Source organism: Phoca vitulina, unplaced genomic scaffold (assembly GCF_004348235.1).
Source record: "Phoca vitulina isolate PV1807 unplaced genomic scaffold, GSC_HSeal_1.0 scaffold6, whole genome shotgun sequence".
NCBI classification, from domain to species: Eukaryota; Metazoa; Chordata; class Mammalia; order Carnivora; family Phocidae; genus Phoca; species Phoca vitulina.
The window spans coordinates 50,865,631-50,885,984 of record NW_022589709.1 but is presented as its reverse complement, the minus strand read 5'-3'; positions in this window follow the sequence as shown (position 1 = coordinate 50,885,984).

The window sequence follows — 20,354 nt, the reverse complement described above, 5'->3', positions numbered from 1 at the left end:
AGGTCATTGACTCTGGAGCCAGACCTCTGCCACTCACTTGAGCAAGTTACATATAAGCCTCATTGCTCAGCTTTTAATCTGTAAAATTGAGGTAATAGAGGTACCTCCTTCAAATAAACACTTTTGTCAAGATTAAGTGGGCAAATATATATGAAAGCCCAAGAACTATGTCTTACACATGTCAACTGTTACTTTTAATTATTATTTATTACTTATAAGCAAGTATGCCACCCCATACTGTTAGTGAAGCATTTGCTCTGTTCCCTGAAGGGTTTGTACTGATTCATTGCCCTTTTTCATCCCAGGATGTTTGTGAGGAAGCTGGGGTTCGTTAGGGTTGTTGTCTGTGAGTGGGAAACAGAGTATGAAGTTACTGGTAACATTTGAGGGTGGATCATATCAGGCCTGAACAGGTTCCCATGAACTTCTCCTGATAGTTGACCCCTGTCTATAGGCTCCGCACATCTCTAGGACCATTCCTGACCTTGGACAGGAGGAATTTAGATAGCTCTTGTTCAGCATTCTGTTCATGATGGAGTCACCTCACAAATAATCTGTGCTCTTTACCTTTGTGTGCAGCCCTCATCTCTGTAATGTAACCTTCCTGCTCTGGGTTATCTCACTCTAGGTAGAGATGCCTGGCTGGACTCTTATCCTCCACTCCTCGCCCTGGGTCTTCCTGAATACTAATTAGGTGACTTGGACTCTGCTATGGATCACTGAATTCCCAAATGCCTCTTGCCTCCATGCCTGACTTTCTAAGCATTTTTGCTCCTAAATTTTATGCCACTGTGTCTGTCCTATCCTCTGGACACTTTTCGACCTCCTGTCTCTAGTGCTTACTGTTGGGGGAGTATGTTGGTCTGCCTATGACAGTGGACTTTCTCCCAGTATCTAAGGCAGCATGTCTTCACCGCCAACTTCTTTCTGGTCGTGGTACTGTGGCTTCATTTAAGAGGATAGGGCAGAAATGCTATCGTGTTCACCAAAAGTCATTTCTTCTACCCCCACTTAATATACAGCTAGACTACAATTTCCAGCCTTCCTTATAGTTAGGTTTGGTTATGTGACTGAATTTTACCTGAAGGAATGTGAATAAAATGATGTCCAATCCTTATGTGATCCTCCATGCCTCTCTCTCCTCCCTTACCTATGGCAAGATACCAAGGTTTTTTAACAGAGGAATCCAAGACCATACAAGAAGACAGAGCCAGAGCGCCTGGGTGGCTCAGTCATTAAGCGTCTGCCTTCAGCTCAGGTCATGATCCCAGGGTCCTGGGATTGAGTCCTGCATCGGGCTCCCTGCTCAGCAGGAAGCCTGCTTCTCCCTCTCCCACTCCCCCTGCTTGTGTTCCTGCTCTCACTGTCAAATAAATAGATAAAATCTTAAAAAAAAAAAAAAGAAGAGCCATAGGATGCAGATCCTGGATCCCTGAATGACCACATGAAAGGCTGCCTATTGACCAAGAATTGGACTTTGTGTGAATGAGAAGTAAATTTTTATTACCTTAAGTTACTGAGATGAGGATGATGATGATGATTTGGGTACAGCATTGAGTGTTACCATAGTTCATACAAGGGGCTTGCCTCAATCCAGTTCTCAGCTATTCTCTAATTTTCCTGTTGGGTTTTGTTGCAACTGTCCAGACAGGCCTGATCTTTGTCTTCCAGAGAAAGATACCTCAAATGCACATCTTTGATCTCACAAACACCAAGGTTTAACTGAAATCATTGTATCCAACTTTTCCATATGCCTTAAAGAATCTTCTAAGAACACTGATTCTTAGACTAGACCCCTTTGAAAATTTGACAGAAACTACAGATCATTTCCCAGGGGGGGAAAAAGAGCCCAATATACTTAAGAACACCCCCAAATTTCTGAGCATTCACAGGACCCTGAAGCCCATCCAAGGTTTCAGGATAAGAATCCCTGCTTCAGGAGTAAATAATGGATAAAAGTAATTTAAAAGTAATTTTTTTAAAAGATTTTATTTATTTATTTGACAGAGAGACACAGTGAGAGAGGGAACACAAGCAGGGGGAGTGGGAGAGGGAGAAGCAGGCTTCCCGCCCAGCAGGGAGCCCGATGCGGGCTCGATCCCAGGACCCTGGCATCATGACCTGAGCCAAAGGCAGACACTTAATGACTGAGCCACCCAGGCACCCCTAAAAGTAATTTTTTTTAAGTTTTTATTTTTTTTTAAGATTTTATTTATTTATTTGACAGAGAGAGAGAGAGAGAGCACAAGCTGGGAGAGTGGCAGGCAGAGAGAGAAGCAGGCTCCCCGCTGAGCAAGGAGCATGATGCGGGACTCGATCCCAGGACCCTGGGATCATGACCTGAGCTGAAGGCAGCTGCTTAACCAACTGAGCCACCCAGGCACCCTATAAAAGTCGTTTTTAAACCAGTCTTCTCAAACTGGGCTGCCCTCTCTTCAGTATTAGTTAAAAACATTCATTGGTTAATTCAGCTGCAAAATGAGTCCATAATAGCAACTTAGTGTTTCTGCTTTTGTATTTAATTATTTAATTTTGCCTTTCACTACTACTCTTTCTGCCTTGTTAGGTAATTTTTCCTAAGGGAGGAAATACTTTTGACACAGGACAAATTTTTGTGACAAAGATTGTTCCAGATTCTTCTCTCTCAATTTCAGATTTTCTTTTCTTGCCATTTTAATAGGTAGGCAACGTTCCCAGAGTTTGCCTGCAAAGTAGAATCTTTGTGAAAGAAAAATAAAATTTGATGGACAGGATTTATTGGTAGGCAGTTCGTGTGCTTAACAACACCTGATAGAGAATTGTGGCTAGGAGCTCCTATTATAGAGTAATCACATGAAATTATATCTGAATACACTCTTACCTGTTCAGTGTAGTATTTCAGAAGAGAGAACCGCCTTTGTACGTTCAAATAAGCAGATTGAACAGCTCCAGTTCTAATGGGTCATTTGTAATGATTACCATCCATTTATCTCTTTGCATTTAAATGTTTTTTCTTCAGGTGTTAAGACAAACTATGCAAAGAGAGAAGCAGAGAGGCGAAAGAGGAAATCCGGGTAAGAGAAAGAAGGCTTGATTTAAGCGTTTGAAAACATAATGAAAATCAAGGTCTCAAAATTGGACTCTGGGCTTTGCTCTTGGTAGCAACAGTGTAGTCAATCCCTCTGCAGCTGAAAAATTGAAAATGAGAAGTGTTTTGTGCTTTAAGGGGAAGATTTAATGCCAATACTAGAACAAACAGCTGGACGGGCTAGAGAGAACCGCCATCTTTGTGACTAGTGGGTTATGAGATACAGGGGTTCCCTAGTAAGAAGGTGGACTCCTCTCTGCCGACTTTCCTCCCCTCTCCAGGTTTGTAAAGTGTAAGAAAATGTGTCCTATGTTATAAATGGTTTTGATGTAATCAAGCCAGCCAAAGCATAAGCCCATATGATGGTTATCTATGTGTTATGATTTGAGGGACAGCAAAAGACCCACTTGACTGAGAATATCACCAAAATTTGTACCCTTAAAATCCTTCTCCTTTTGTTCTTTAGGATGTTCGTTTGTGGGTTTTGTTTTTTGTTTTTTTTAGAGAGACAGAGTACACTAGAGCGGGGGGGGGGGGTGCTGGGGGTGGGGAGGGGCACAAGGAGAGAGAGAATCTCAAGCAGGCTCCATGCTCAGCTCAGAGCCTGATATGGGGCTCAATCTCAAGACCCTGACATCATGACATGAGCTGAAATCAAGAGTTGGTCACTTAACTGACTGAGCCACCCCAGCACCCCTAGTATATTTTTAATTAAGCAAGTAATTCATAAGTTCTTTATTGCTTTAAAAGATTCAAACCATTTAGAGGTAATTAGTTAATGAAATAACTTACAAATCAGTAATTAATTTGAACCATGTAAGATATTGCTAAGCATTATAACGTGACATAGAATTGGCTGGTAGGCTTTGAATAAAGGAGAGTGTGGTGTGTGGAATTAAGAATGGGAGATACTGAGAGAAGGAGACAGACTTACATGAATGCCCCATTAAGGCTCTTGGGAAAACCAGAAAGGAACTGATGAAACCACTAGCTGGCTGAGAGTCTGTAGGGGGAAGCCAAAGAAAGCTTGCTGTGGAGTTGGGGGTGTTGTCAGAGACAAATTTAGTATACTTCCTTACTTTTGCCTAGGACCAGCTTGGAGTACAATCTTGCCTATGTAGAATAGATGGACCAGAGGTGCAGCTTTAGAAACAAGATCTAGTCCTATGAGAGCAGGCATTGTAATGGGGGGTGGTGGGGAGGAAGCCAGACTTCAGAACCAGACCTGAGGCTGAGTTCTAGTTCAACCACTAATCACCCATGTGCCCTCAAGCAAGTCATTTTACCTCACATGTAAAGTATAAACAGGGGCACTCACTTTTTTTTTTTTTTAAGATTTTATTTATTTATTTGACAGAGAGACAGCAAGAGAGGGAACACAAGCAGGGGGAGTGGGAGAGGGAGAAGCAGGCTCTCCACTGAGCAGGGAGCCCGACGCGGGGCTCAATCCCAGGACCCTGGGATCATGACCTGAGCTGAAGGCAGATGCTTAATGACTGAGCCACCCAGGCGCCCCTGGGAGCACCCACTTTAATTAGATAGCTTCTGTAAGTGTCAAGTACCATTCTAGACACATGGCAGACATTATCAGTCTATCTTTCCTAGAAAGGTTGTTTATCAGTCAAGGCGCCCCAAGTGTCTTGTGTTCACCAAAAGTCCTTTCTTCTACCCCCCTAAATATACAGCTATACAATTTCCAGCCTCCCTTATAGTTAGGTTTGGTAATGTGACTGACTTTTGCCTGAAGGAATGTAGGTAAAATGATGTCCAATCTTCAGGGGATCCTCCATGCCCTCTCTCTCCTCCCTTACCTACTAGCAAGATACCAAGGTTTTAAAAGAGGAATCCAAGGGGCGCCTGGGTGGCTCAGTTGGTTAAGCAACTGCCTTCTGCTCAGGTCATGATCCTGGAGTCCTGGGATCGAGTTCCACATCGGGCTCCCTCGGCAGAGCTGCTTCTCCCGCTGACCCTCATGCTCTCTCTCTCTCTCATTCTCTCTCTCAAATAAATAAATAAAATCTTTTAAAAAAAAAAAAAAGAGGAATCCAAGACCATATAAGAAGGCAGAGCTATAGGATGCAGATCCTGGATCCCTGAATGACCACAGGGAAGGCTCAGGTGCCCCAAGAGGTGGCTCTTTTAAGTGATGAGTATTTATTTGGTAAAAGGAAAATAGCTGATTGTTTTTGTAATATCAAATTGTTATATATATTTTTTCTTAGAATGACCTTCCTGCTACAGTATGTATTCATCAATTTATTAAAATGGGGTGGTTCAGGAGTGCCTGGCTAGCTCAGTTGGAAAAGCATGCAACTCTTGATCTCAGGGTTGTGAGTTTGAGCCCCATGTTGGGTGTAGAGATTACTTAAATAAATTTTAAAAATGGGGTTTTTCATTTGCAAGGTTCATAAAGGTTGCCATCTGCTCAGTGAAAGCCAATCTTCCACCCATCCTGTCCTTACTTATTAACAGGAACCTCTCCAATTCTTCCCTCTCCTGGCCTTCCTAGTGAAGAACAACTTGCTTACATTGAGTGCCCCTTAAGGGACCCTGAAATGTCAACCCCAGGGTAAAGGTAGGAAGGGTTCATACAGGTACCACTTTCTATTAAGCCACAGGCTTAGAAACAAAACAAAGAAACCAAAAACCTCTCTCAGATGGACATGCATTAAGAAAATGTTTGGCTTTGGGGCACCTGGGTGGCTCAGTCGTTAAGTGTCTGCCTTTGGCTCAGGTCATGATCCCAGGGTCCTGGGATCGAGCCCCACATCGGGCTCCCTGCTCCGCGGGAAGCCTGCTTCTCCCTCTCCCACTCCCCCTGCTTGTGTTCCCTCCCTCGCTGTGTCTCTCTCTGTCAAATAAATAAATAAAATATTAAAAAAAAAAAAAAAGAAAATGTTTGGCTTTGTTATTAATTTAAGGGAATAATAAAAGCTAATATTTATTGAATACTTAAGATGTACCTTGCACTGTTCTACAGACTTCCAATGAGTTAGAACATTTAAACCTATCTCCATTTTATAGATGGAGAAAATGAAGCAGAGAGAAATGAAAGTAAATTGCCTCAAATCACACAGAAAGTGGTAGAACCAGGACGCAGACTCCTGTGATCTGACATCAAAGCTTGACCACCATTTTACTGCACCACCCTGCTAGAGACTGTTATTAGACCAAAATATGAGACAGTGCTTTCACGGAGGGTTTCTGCCCGCGTATCAGTGACGTTGAAAGCTTTCTGGTCCTTATTCCTTTATCAGAGCACACCATTCACAGTAATTTTAGGACATTTGTCTGAGGATATTATAACAAATCAGTCCCAGTTTCAGTTCTCAGAGTGGCCAAATGTGACAGCTAATATTTTGTGTTAACTTCGCTAGGTCAGGATACCCTGATATTTGGTCAAACACTTGTCAGGATGTAGCTGTGAAAGTATTTTTCATATGAGATGAACATTTTAATCCATAGACTTTGAGTAAAGCAGATTACTCTCTCTAACCTGGATGGGGGCCTCATCTAATCAGTTGAAGGTCCTAAGAGAAAAAAGATGGAGATCCCCTGAGGAAAAGGAAACCTATCGGTTCTATTTTTCTAGAGAGCACACTAAATACTACTAATTTTTTTTCTCTTAAAATCTTTCCCTTGTACTGAAGCCATAGTGTGCTGTAAGCAAAGCTGTTGTTAAATTGCTATTTACCAATGAAGGATCTGAGGTGATTTTGTCTTTTCTTTCTCCACATAGTCCCAAGTGACTTTCCAGTCACAATCACACTGACTTTCACGTACAGGAGCACAAAAGAGCAAAGGAATGGATGCCAACAGATTTATTAGCACCTTCCCCACATCACCTCTGTCCACTTACCTGAGAGGCAGGTGTTGAAGATGGCAAGGGCCAAAGTAAAACCCAGTTCTCACCCAAATAAACTATCTCTAAAAAGGAAGTCCAAAATAAAAATGGTGTGAGGTGTCATTGTCCCATATTTAGGAGGAACTGTAGAAGAGCAGCCAACAGTCACACAGATGCTTAAGATTATGCCTATGTAAATTCCAGGCAATATTCTGATTATAACCCATGCTAATTAAATGTTATCACTTAACATTCGTGATTAACAAAAGTTTTCTGGCTGTTGTCAAATCTTAAGTGAAAAGCTTTTAGCTTCCTTCATTTCTTACCACTGAAACCAATTTGGAAGACTCTTTCAAAGCAATGTCTTTAATTGGAAAGGATTCCCTCATGCATGAATGAACAATGTGTTTCCTCAGGCCACTAATGAAATGTGCTCTATCCAGGATTGCAGAAACATCTGGGATGAATATAATAAGACAAGAGGAGAACATTATGGGAGGAAGAAACTCAGAAGATTCATTTCTTCAATTTAATTTGATTTTTTTTTTTTTTAGAAAGAGAACATGCGTGCGGGGGGGGGGTGGCAGGGGGACAGAGAGAGAGGGAGAGAGAATCTTAAGCAGGCTTCACATGGAGCCTGACATCGGGCTAAATGTCACGACCCTGAGACCATGACCTGAGCCGAAATCAAGACTGAGCCACCCAGGCACTCCTGAAGATTCATTTTTTAAAAATGTAATAAATTTAAGAAATGAAGAAAAGGTAGTAAAATATAAAGGTCAGTGGATGGGTTTGATAGTAGCTCGGACAAGCTGAGAACATCAGTTCTGGAAGAGGTTAGGAGGTATGGAGGCTAGAACAGGATGCTCTGACATACATCTGAGAGGGGCCACTGCATATTAGGCATTTTGTTTCTCCTTGTTCTAAAAGATTAATATTCTCAGATACTTTGCAGATTTTTAAAAATAGTTCTCTTGAAATTTACTATCTCAAAAAGTGATGTCCATAAAGATGCTGTGAGGAACTGATTATTTCTATTAATTAAATGAATGTAGGTGAACAAAACTGATAATTCAGGGTAACCTCTCTGCTACGGAGGGGTTTGTGGCCCCCCCAGAATTCATATGTTGAATCCTCATTCCCAGTGTGGTGGTAGTTTGAGGTGGGGCCTTTGGGAGGTGATTGGGATTCGTGTACTTATAAAAGATGCTTGAAAAAGCTCCCCTGCCCCTCTTGCCACATGAGTTTATAGGGAAAAGATGACTCTCAACAAAAACTGAATCTGTTGGTGCCATGATCTTGGGTTTCCCAGGCTCCAGTGCTGTGAGATATAAATGTTAATTGCTTATAAGCCACCCAGTTTATGGTATTTTTGTTGTAGCAGCCCAAACAGACTAACTCTTCCAAACCTGATCCATCTGCTAATTCCCCTTGAAGTCATTTTTGCAAATTATCTCAATTCTTCATTTCACTTCTTCATGTATGTAGATTTTAATTTAAATGATACCCCAGTTTTTGCTCTAGCACATTCTTTTATTTGTTTATTTTTTTAAAGATTTTATTTATTTATTTGAGAGAGAGAGAGATAGAGAATGAGTGGTGGGGAGGGGCAGAGGGAGAGAGAGAGAGAGAGAGGCAGACTCCCCTACTGAGCAGGAAACCTGATGGGGGCTTGAACCCAGGACCCAGAGATCATGATCTGAGCCCTGAGCCAAGGGCAGACGCTTAACCAACTGAGCCACCCAGGTGCCCCACATTCTCTTAGTCTCAGAATTTACTTCTTCTCTGTATAATAATAAATCTAACATTTATTCAGTGTTTATTATGTACTAACCCTTGTAAAGTGGTTTGCGTTACCGTATTATTTCATCTTAAAACAATCCACAGAGGAGGTAGTATTATTATCCTCATTTTACCAATTAAGAAACTGAGGAAGGGGGCACCTGGGTGGCTCAGCCGTTGGGCGTCTGCCTTCGGCTCGGGTCGTGGTCCCGGGGTCCTGGGATCGAGCCCTGCATCAGGCTCCCTGCTCAGCGGGAAGCCTGCTTCTCCCTCTCCCACTCCCACTGCTTGTGTTCCCTCTCTCCCTCTGTCTCTCTCTGTCAAATAAATAAATAAAATCTTTAAAAAAAAAAAAAGAAACTGAGGAAGAAAGAGGTTTAGACATTTACCCAAGGTCATAGAGCTACCCATTCATAATGGAAAACAATTCACATTCCTTTGTCAAGGTTAATTCATGGCAACAATGATTCATTTTATTCCTAATTATCAATTATCAATCATTCTTTTGTACAACCTGTTTTACAGCCTCAGCTTTCCTCTTCCATTACAATCCATCCTGTCCATCCTCCCTTATCCCAAATTAAAAAAGCACAAAGTCTGGTAAAAAAAAAATATCTAGATAGTTGAATGGGTTTGATTTTATTATTTGCTTCTTAATGGAAAGATTTGGGTCATTTCCCTCATTTTTCATTTCATTTTAAGACCTGGTTTGTGGTATTTCATATGTCTGCTAGGAATGAAGGAAAGTCCTTCAAACTGGGTGTTTTGACTATCAAAACATTTTCATAATGATCCTTAGGTTAAGGCTTAGACCAGAAATCATCACTGTGATGAATAAGAGCAACAGCGTGACCATCTATCCTGGCTAAAAGACATAAAACTTGCTTTTGAGCGTTTCTTTGGCAAAGTTTCTGGGCAGTATTTCTAGAACAAAAGCCTCCTCCATTTGGTGCTGCAGAAATATGGTGCCTGATTCTCTGACGGGAGTCTCCCAGCTGACTGGGTGAGCCCAGAGTCCAAGGGACGTATCTCCTAAAACTAGACAGGGCACAAGAAAAGTCTGGGGACCAAATACCTGGCACCGCTTAGAAACTTATTTTCATGATAAACTTAGCCTAAATTACCAAGAATTCCTATTACTGCAGAAAACAGTGACTATTTTCCACTTTAAAAAAAAACCTTATCAGGCCACCAAGGCTAGTGAAAAAAAAGGGGTGTCTCTCCTGAGGCCACTGCAGGTGATGTTATTATCTAAAGGAAAGTCTATATTAAACTTTAATGTGAATGTGAATCTCCTGCAGATGTTATCAAAGATCAGATTCTGATTCAGGGGTGGGGTCTGAGATTTTGCATTTCTAACAGCTCGCAGGTGAGGCTGATGCTACTGGTCCATGAGCCCCTATGGAGAAATGTATGGAGAAAGGAGATTACCTTTCTTTGTTCAGTTGTTTTGTTTTGTTTTGTTTGAGAGAGAGAGAGAGAGAGAGAGACCCCGCACATGCACGAGAGAGCACGGAGGGGGAAGGGGCAGGGGGAGAGGGAGAGAGCATCTTAAGCAGGCTTCACGCCCAGTGTGGAGCTGGACACAGGGCTCTGTATCACGACCCTGAGACCATGACCTGGGCGGAAATCAGGAGTCGGTTGCTTAACAGACTGAGCCACCCAGGCGCCCTGGGAGATTACCTTTCAATGTAGCTAGCCCATGGTTGGTTTATTTGTTTTTTCTTTTCTTAAAGGCTGGTGCTAAATAATAAAAGCTACCTCACTTTCTTTCCACCTTATCACTTGTGTTTGGAGCAACACAACGAAAGGGCAAGCTGTAACTTGTGAATAGCAGACATATTAATAAAAGAAAGCTCCAGGGGGAGAACTCACGACCAGCTTGTTGCCATGACGCCAGGTTAAAGACACAGCGCTGGAAGAGTGATTCTCTCTGGAGTAGGTATCAAGTGACACCATCTTAATTACCCATGGAAAAGACTGCCCCTTTCCCAGCAAACAGTTATTTCCTGATCGATACCCCTGTCTTGTTAAGTATACTCCCTGACCATTTATTACCAAACATCTGATACACTTTGCCTGAGAAGGAGAACTACCTTCTCAGTTATCGCTCCTTATCAGCAGTCCCAACCCACAGCACACGCCAAAGCTTCTACATGCAGCTAGTCTGAATTGTTTGAAACTCCTCGTTATTTGTTATGCCTCAGTGACTTTTGACTATAGATGGAGAAATAAGAAGGATACACAACTTCCCTTCTAGCAACTTCTTTTATGCTTGCGGATGAAGCCTCAGTTTGGGGAAAGGAAAGAGGATTGTCTCCAGCCCTCTCTGAGACATCTCCTGACCTTGGCCCCCTGCCACTCGCCCACTCCTCACCACCGTACTCACTTCACTTTTGGTTGTGGCCCACAGGACTCGTGGATTGCTGTCGCATCTGACACCTTATAGACATGGGTTAGGAGGGCAATGCGGCTCTCACTTCCCCTCTTGGTTCTCTGTTTTACTTCCCTCCATAACATCACCACACCGCGTTGATATTTTCATTAATGAGTGTCCTGGGTTGAATAGTGTCCCCTTAAATTAATTTCTACCAGGAACCTCAGAATGGAATCTTGCCTGGAAATAGAGTCTTTGTAGATGTAATTGGTAAAGACGAGGTCACAGTCGGTTAGGATGAGCCCCAAATCCAATAACTGGGGTCCTTATAAGAGGAAAGGACACACACATACTCAGAGGAGAGGGCCATGTGACAGTGGAGGCAGAGATTGGATGCAAGCCAAGGAATTCCGAAGAGTGCCAGCAACCATCAGAAGTGAGGAAAAGACAAGGAAGGATTCTCCCCTGAGCCTTTAGAGGGAGTGCTTGATTTCAGAATTCTAGCCTCCAGAACCATGAAAGAATAAATTTCTGTTGTTCGAAGCCACCCAGTTTATGGTACTTTGTCACGGCGCCCATGGGAAAGGATACCATGAGTGAGGGAAATTAAAGGCATTAAAAGGTACGCTGGAAAGAATTTAAAGCTGTGTGGAAAATGTGACTTCTCTTACAATCTAAAGAAAAAGTCTCTGAGAAGCCCTTCAATGAGCTCCATTTCCTCACCTTGTGCAAGGTTCAAGTCAGGACTTCCCATGGGAGCATCTTCTTCAAACCTCCACAGTTCAGATCTCTACCCACCTCTTGGAAAATCTCCCACACAACCACTAGGGATTGGTTTGCCAATTTCAAGCCCAACCCCGGAAGCAGAAGCAGAAGCAGAAGCAGAAGCAGAAGCAGAAGCAGATGCTGCAGCCTTAACCAGCTCCCACAACTGTACAACGTCTAGTTCCTATGTATAACTCATGGTCGTTCTGTTTCTCCTATTGAACAGTAACCAATCCAGAATTTGGTACCAGATGTGGGGTCTCCTGGTTATCTATAGCTATGTAACAAAACATCCCAACACTTATTGACTTAAAACTAATATTTTATTGAATCTCATGATTACTGTGGGTTGGGTATTTGGTAAGTTCTTAGTGTGGTAGCTCTGTCTTGGTCCCTGCTTTTAGACTTCTGCTAACGGTTTTCTCAAGGCCCTTCCATTTCTGTCTGCCAATGCCAATGGCAGATGCCACTTGTTTTAGGGTTTTGTTATGGCAGCATTCAATTTCCAGGTACCAAATCTTCTTCTGGTATCTATTACTGGCTTAAAAATCATCCACAAACAACAATAATCATTTTATTATCTCTCATAGTTTCTGTATATGAGGGATTTGGGAAGGACTTGACTGCCAGGCTCTGGCTCAGAGTCTTCATGTGGTTGCATCAGATGATGGCCAGAGCTGGAACAGCAGGGGAATGGAGCAGCTGGGGGCTAGCCAGGCATCTCTCTCTTTACCTGTAGTCCCAGGGCCTCTCCATATGGTCTCTGCATGCACCACCTCAGTGCATTGTGGCCCTTTAGCAGTGAGCCATTCATATGGACTGAAGGCTTTAACAGCAAGGAGCCCAGTGAATAAGGCAACACCTTTAACGACTTAGCTTATTTTTGTTCTGAGAATATGTCTTCTCTTCCTTCTCCAAAAATATTAATAATATTTTTTCCTTTTTAGTTTTCATCTCCTCCCATAGTTTGTTTCCTCCAAAATTTTTTGTTTGCTCTCTTTCATAAGTGTCATTATTTTAATTTGGTTCTATTTCATTAACTATGAGTTAAACCTTTTAAAGCTGCTTATGGGTCACATTCACCTTTTTCCTTTTTGAATTACCTTTTCACTTCTTTTGCCCATTTTCTAATTGTGGTGATTGTCTTTTTGAAGGTTTTTAAGAAGACTTTATATGTTAATGACACTGCTTGCCATTTATATTGTGCATATTATTCTCCCATTAGTTGTCATATTTTCCCCAAGCTAAAAACTAGGATAAATGCTATATGAAAGGATGTTTACCTGATTTACAAATGTATATATATAGAAAGAATTATAAAAATCTATAAAAATAAATTCCAGTTATAATTTAATAATTTGCCTTTAAAGAAAATAGTAAAAATTCCTGAAATAACTCTTCCTAAAGATCCATACCTATTAGATAATGGTTCTCAATTCTGGCTGCACATAAGAAGCATTTTGGGAACCTTCAAAAGTACTGATGTCTGGGTGCTAGGCCCACAAAAGACTGGTCTCGAGATGCTAATATGCAGCCAGGGTTCAAAGTCCTTGCTATATATAAATCAATCCTCTTAATCAGAGCTGGCTACTTGTGGGTCAAGTTTCCCTTCAGAAAACTTGGGGCTGGTCATTGCACTTGGGTCTTGTCCTTCTGGGTTCTTCTGAGCAACTTTTTTTTTTTTTTTAAGGTTTATTTATGTATTTGAGAAAGAAAGAGAGAGAGAACACGAGCGAGCTTGAATGGGGTGAGGGGGCAGAGGGAGAGCAAGGGAGAATCCCAAACAGACTCCCCGCTGAGAGCAGAGCCCAACTCGGGGCTTGATTCCACGACCCCAAGACCGTGACCTGAACTGAAACCAAGAGTCGGAAGCCCAACCGACTGCACCACCCAGGCGCTCCCTGAGTAGCCGTTTTATTGATAGGTTACAGAGAGTCCATTTGCTCCTATGCGTCTCCTCTTCCTCTTGTGTCACCAGCTGCCTGAAATTCTCAATATCATTGTCAGTCCTTAAGGATTCTTCTCTTAAGGTGTCCTGTTGCTTGAGAGTTTAACGCATTGGTTACCTAGTTCCTTGCTACTCAAAGTGGTGTTCTTGACCTGCAGACCCCCAGGTTCAAACCTAGACCTAATGAATCAGAGTCTGCATTTAAATCAAATTCCCAGATGATTCAGATGCACATTAAAGCTTGAGGAAGGCAAATCCACAGGGAATTGTCCACTAGGATGTAAACTACATAGGGCAGGGACCTTGTGTATCTTGTCCAGTGCTATGCTATCAGACCTAGTTATATATGTTGAATGAATGGATTTGCTTATTAAAGGAAGTTAAACATGTTACATAATATGAGTCATATAATACGTATCAGCAAGGCTTTCTTTGGGTGCCACTATGACAGGCAGGATCATCCTGTGGATATGTTTTGCTCAATGCAGCACGGTATTTATATATGCCGTGTTAGGACGACTCGGGTTGCCTGGCACGGCTGTGCTCTAACAGGTGGACTGACTTATTACCACTAGTTGTGGTTTTTTTAATGCTTCATAAGGGACTTTTGTGTATCTTTATTTATTCCCTACAGTGTGCAAGGACTCAACTCTGTGAACCAGGAGAACATGGGTGTCTTCACTTAAGACATAGGCAAACATGAGGGGCGCCTGGGTGGCTCAGTCGTTTAAATATCTGCCTTCGGCTCAGGTCATGATCCCAGGGCCCCAGGATCAAGCCTGCATCAGGCTTCCTGCTTGGCGGGGGCCTGCTCAGGGAGCCTGCTTCTCCCTCTCCCTCTGCCTCTTCCCTCTGTTTGTGCTCTCTCTTTCTCAAATAAATAAGCAAATCTTAAAAAAAAAAAAAAAAAAGACGTAGGCAAACACGAGATTGAAAAATTGACAGTGAATTAATGCCAAACTAGAATTTGCACTCAAAACTCCCAAGTTTCTAGAAAGACTACTGTCTAACCACCTGTCATTGAAGTCTTGTATTTAGAGCTCAGCAGTGTATAACGCTAATGAAGTTCAAACTTCTGCAGCATGAACATGAAAGAATTATAATATAGGTAATAAAACATTTCATTTAAAGGCATTTCCCCTAGTTTTCTATACTAATACATTTGGTTTCAAGTAACTAATTAAAGCCTACAGTAAAACCCCAAAATGAATATTGACAATACAGACCTGTAAAGATTTCACGAAATAAATTTAAAATAAAATTGTCCTGGGTATTCATGAGAAAACTAACATGAAATTGCTCTGCCTTTTATAGCTCTATATCCTTATGAGCTGGGAAGAGAACATATTCTGTGCTGTGGAACTGTCACTTTATTTTTTGCCTCAGAAAATAAACCTTCATTCCTTTTTGATGACACCCAGAATAATCTCTGATCATATAATTTACTTCTCAGTTCACCAGAGGATAATTGTAGCGAAGTGAACTTCAGAGATGGATGTTTAGGATAATGTTATGACGTTAGAGGCGAGGTAGATAAGCGACATTTGGAAGGAATTCGTGACGATGTGATAATCTTTTATAAATGATTCTGTCCTTGACTATTTTTATATGGGAATGTCATTAGATGCATCCAACTATCTTTTCAATAGACTATATTGTTTAAACCCGAGATTGAGATCTGTTTTTTAGTTGCCTTCACATCCCTCAGAATTTTGTACATGACACTGTCTTGTATTTGATGAGTTCCACAAATAGTTGTTTAATTGAATTACTCAACTGTAATGTGAGACCCCATGTTTACATTCTTTAGATGTAGACCCCTCAAAACCTAAAGTAATAACGATAAACACTAAACTCAATGCAGACTCTTAAGACTATCCTCAAATAGATTAAAATGGGGGTGTTATTAAACTGTAAGTTTAACTTCTATGAAGTCGGCCCTTAGAGCAAATACCATCCATGGCCCTCTAGCACCACTTCCTCCCTGGAGCTTTCTTCCTTGTACCCTTGGTTAAAGTAGGACAACAATTTGGACATGGCAGGTGGGTCATGCACCACAGATCTGGATGTGCTTTATTCCAGAAATGAGTGACAAATGTAAGCAAAGTTTTACCTGAAGAGATCTGGAAAGAAAAAGCAATGGCCTCCATATATTGAGAACTTATAAGTATCAGGTGCTATACTAAATTCTTTATAAAAACAAACTCCACTATTACTGCCTCCTATTTACAGATAAGGACAGATGGAGGAACCGAGACCAAGAGCAAGTGAGTAACTTTCCAAAGCTCGTGAGTGGCAAGGCTGGGATTTGAACTCAGGCTGTCTGGCTCCAGCCTCGTTACTCTCTATGGTACACTGCCTCTACAAAATGATTGTTAAAGTTTCTTTTTTCTTGTACAATGAATTAAGACCTTTTCCACACCCTTTTAGAATTAATTTGTCTCCTTCCTAGTTCACTGGATAAGCTTATTCATAAAGCCCATCATTAAAAACCTGCACCCTGAAATGAGCATGGGAAGCCAACAGTTTAAGGGACTCCAGTAGCAATTAGCTTTCCCCAAATAGCACACTTTGTTTAGCAAGGACTCTGGAAAGCCAAAGAAATCATGATAAATCACCGTGATATTAGTGGGCCACAATGTTGCTGAACGAGTGGGATGTTCCAATGGTTTCTCTCTCCTGGTCTGAGTGTCCCTGTCTATATAACAGGGAATTTGGACTACATGATGGCTATGTTCCTTCCATGCCTCTACCACCTACCTTGGCTTATCGCTGTTTCCCAAGGTTGTGGGGTGGGCCCATGACTTCCCAGGGCTCTGTGATATTCATCTACAATTCTGGACTGCTCTTGAAGCAAGTGTGAAGGACAAGAGGCCAAAAAGTAAAACACATATATGTAGTGACAAAACAAGACACAACTGATGGAGAGTAATGCAAAGAAATTTCATGAAACCCATATAAATGGATAAATGATACAGGCATTTGTTGGTCCTCCTAGGTATGACAAATGCAACAGGCATTAACATGGAAGACAAAGCTCATGACAGCTCTTTGTTAATGATCCTGCAGAGTGCTGGCTTCTACTCCTGACCAGGGATCACCTTTTTCTATACAATAAATACCTATAAAGCACTTACTATGTGCTGGACACTGTTTTAGACATTGGGATTAGGTCTTAGTTCATTTGGGTTGCTATAAGAAAAATGCCATAGGGGCGCCTGGGTGGCTCAGTTCGTTGGGTGACTGCCTTCGGCTCAGGTCATGGTTCCAGGGTCCTAGGATTGAGCCCTGTGTTGGGCTCCCTGCAAGGCGGGAAGCCTGCTTCTCCTTCTCCTTCTGCCTGCCGCTCTGCCTACTTGTGCTCTCTTATCTCTCTGTCAAATAAATAAAAACCTTAAAAAAAAAGAGAGAGAAGAAAAATGCCATAAACCAAATAGCTTAGAAGCAACAGAAATTTATTTCTCACTGTTGTAGACGCTGGAAAGTTTAAGATCAAGCACTGGCCGATTCCATGTCTGATGAGGTCCTCTTCCTGGTTCATAGATGACTTTCTTTTCATTATAACCTCACATGGTGGAAGGGGTGGGCTAGCTCCCTGGGGTCTCTTTCATAAGGGCACTAATGCCAAACATGAGGGCTCTGTCCTCATGACCTAATTCCCCCACCTCCCACTACCATCACCTTGGGGGTTAGGATTTCAACACATGAATGTAGGGGGACACAAACATTTAGTCAATAGTGTAAACAAAAGTGAAAAAGATCCTTGTTCTCATGGAGTTCATATTCATTTTAGATGGAGCCACTCTTTGTTCTTTTTGTTCAGATGCCTCTTTGTATTTTGGGTCCTCTTAGTGGGTAAAATGCGGCAAGTTGCATAAAATGAGGCAACAAAGGCATTACAGCACAAATGGCCCCGATTCCCTGACCAGGAATGGCGCCCGAGATATCTGCGGTGGGACGACCATGAGGTGAGGCATCTCTTGTGCCAATGGGAGCATCTCCCAGGCGTCTCCGGGGCTGTCTGCATTGTACTGCTGTAGATTCAGCTTGGGAGCTTTCTTCTTCCTGGGACAAAATGGCCGACGAATGTGGATTTTTTTTTTTTAAAAATGGCATAAGGGGTGCCTGGGTGGTTCAGTCAGTTAAGTGCCTAGCTCTTGATCTCAGCTCGGGTCTTGATCTCGGGGTCGTGAGTTCGGCCCCCGTGTTGGCCCCATGCTGGACTTGGAGCTTACTTAAAAAAATGGCCTAAGATACCTTAAGTCCAGGTTGAAAAACAAAAGCAGAACAGCAGCTCACCTCAGCAGGTGGAGGCTGAGAGTCCTCTTGATATCCCTCCCGAAGTCACCTTACCCTGGCTACCTCTCCAATTGCGCTCTTGCCCTGTGCCGCCCTTCTCATCATGTCCCTTTTCTCTGTGCTCGTAGAACTAGGTGTGACAGAATGTGCAGAGAATAAACAGGCCGCCGGCCTTCCAGCTGCGGAGTGGTGCTCAGCGGTGCGGTGGACAGGAAACACTCCATGGCAATGGCCATTCCGAAACACTGGCTGTGTTTAACAGTTGTGGATTCTTCACCTGCTACCGTGATGCTCACAGACGAAAGTCTTGTCCCTGGAACCTGTGACCTCCGCTCCCATACCCCGGACCAGTGAGCTGCGGCCTGACTTGTGAAGCGTAGCTGAGCTTGGGAGAAAACAGCTGGAGACACTGATGATCTCACAGTATGTATTATGAACGGGAAGTATGGAGTTATTCTTTAAGTTATGGCTGTCCTTCGTTTTCCTGAAGGTACCATCTGCGAGCCATCTCCTGCAGCCACTGCCCGTGGGAGCTGGACCCTTGCGGGCCTCATTGCTCTCTCCCCCTGGGTTCCTAGCCAGGCTCTGGGAAGGAGCTTCTCAGAGTGCTTTCAAAGTGTGGGGCTCACCCGGTCCTAAGACGGGCACATTATGCACCCAGCTCCTCTTCCACTTGCCTACTCCCCACCCCAGGGCAGGGGATGAGGGGGTTTGGAATGGAGGGCTGCGTATGGGAAAGTTCTCTTGCTTTTAGAACTAAGGAGTGATGCAGCCTGTCCACCGCCTACAGGATATGACTCAGTGGAGGGGAGTGTAGCATTTCCTTCCCATGCTTCTCTCCTCGGAGCTGTGTGCCATCACGCAGGGCGGTAAGCGGCACCGGCTTCCCAAATCCCACCTTTACCTCTCCTTAAGTTCATCCTCTCAGGTCTCCTGACCTCGCTGTGATAACGGTGGGGAGTGGGTCTTAGGTGGCTCACCCGTGCATTTATTATGGGAGTGGTGTCAGCAAAACAGCCAAAGGATCTGTGTTTCCTTATTTGGACGACTGGCGAATTAGGATTCCAAGATGTAGAGCACAGCGCAGCTGTGGGTCGGAAATGACAAGCATGTCCCAGAAGAGGCTGTTCCTTATTAGGTAGTCTGAAAGAGTCTGGTTTGAGCTGTAAGGCCAGCGTGGATGTTTACTTGGAGAAAAAGAAACATCTGACATGTTCAGGGAGCCATAAGCCGAGTTTGTTTTGCTAACATCGTGCATCTGGTACTCGGAATCATTTAAACTAGTTGCTCAGTGGTCCCTAGAGGTACATTCTGATGTTCCTCTACAGACCGTTTTGATCTAGCAAGTCCGAGGTAGGCCCCGGGGGTACATTTTTCACAAGCTTCCTACCTCCTCTTTCCCCGCTCCAGGTGATTGTTATCATTAGGGAAGTGGAGAAAATGTAGATTTAAACCGGTGATTCTCAAACTTCGCCCGCTTCACAACGACCTGAAGGGCTGGTTAAAACGCCCCTTCCCCCTAGAGTTCCCGATTTTGTCGGTCTGGGCGGGGCCGAGTGCTCGCATTTCTAGCACGTTCTCCGGTGGTAGGGACCACACACTGTGAGAAGCACTGACTTAACAGTTGCCCTGTGCCAGTCCTTTGCCTCGGCATCCCTTTGACAGCCCCGCTAGGCCTGGGCGGTGGCTGGACGCGCGCGGAGCGCGGAGCTCGGGAGTCGTCCTGCGGCGTGAGAACGCCCGCCCGCAGCCCCCGGTGGCTTTCGTGGGCCCTCCGTGCAGCCGCCCCCCACAAGGAGTCTGAAGCCGGCGAAGGTGGCCCCAGCTTCCTGGAGCCGGACGGTGGCCCGCATCTGAGCCTCTTCTGCCTGTGTTCCTCCGGCCGCCAGAGGGGTCACTCCTGGCCTGTTACCGACATCATCACATTGGTGGTGTCCGCAGCGGTCGGCCTCTCACCTGCAATATAAGAAAAGACGGTTTAATAAAAGATAGCTTTTAATAAGAAAGTCCTGACTTGCCAAAACCACTAGAGCATAATCCCCCTCGAAGGCACAGCCGCACATACATTTTAAAACCCTAAATGTCTAAAAACTTTATGTTCAGGAATCTTTTAAACATTGGAAGGGGAACTCTGTAGCTAAGGTGGGAAGGAAGTGTTTTTCCATGTGCTCTTTTTTACCATTTGAATCTTGAATTTGAATGAACTCTTGAAATAAATTCATCTTGGGGCGCCTGGAAGGCTCAGTCAGTAGAGCCCGAGACGCTTGATCTC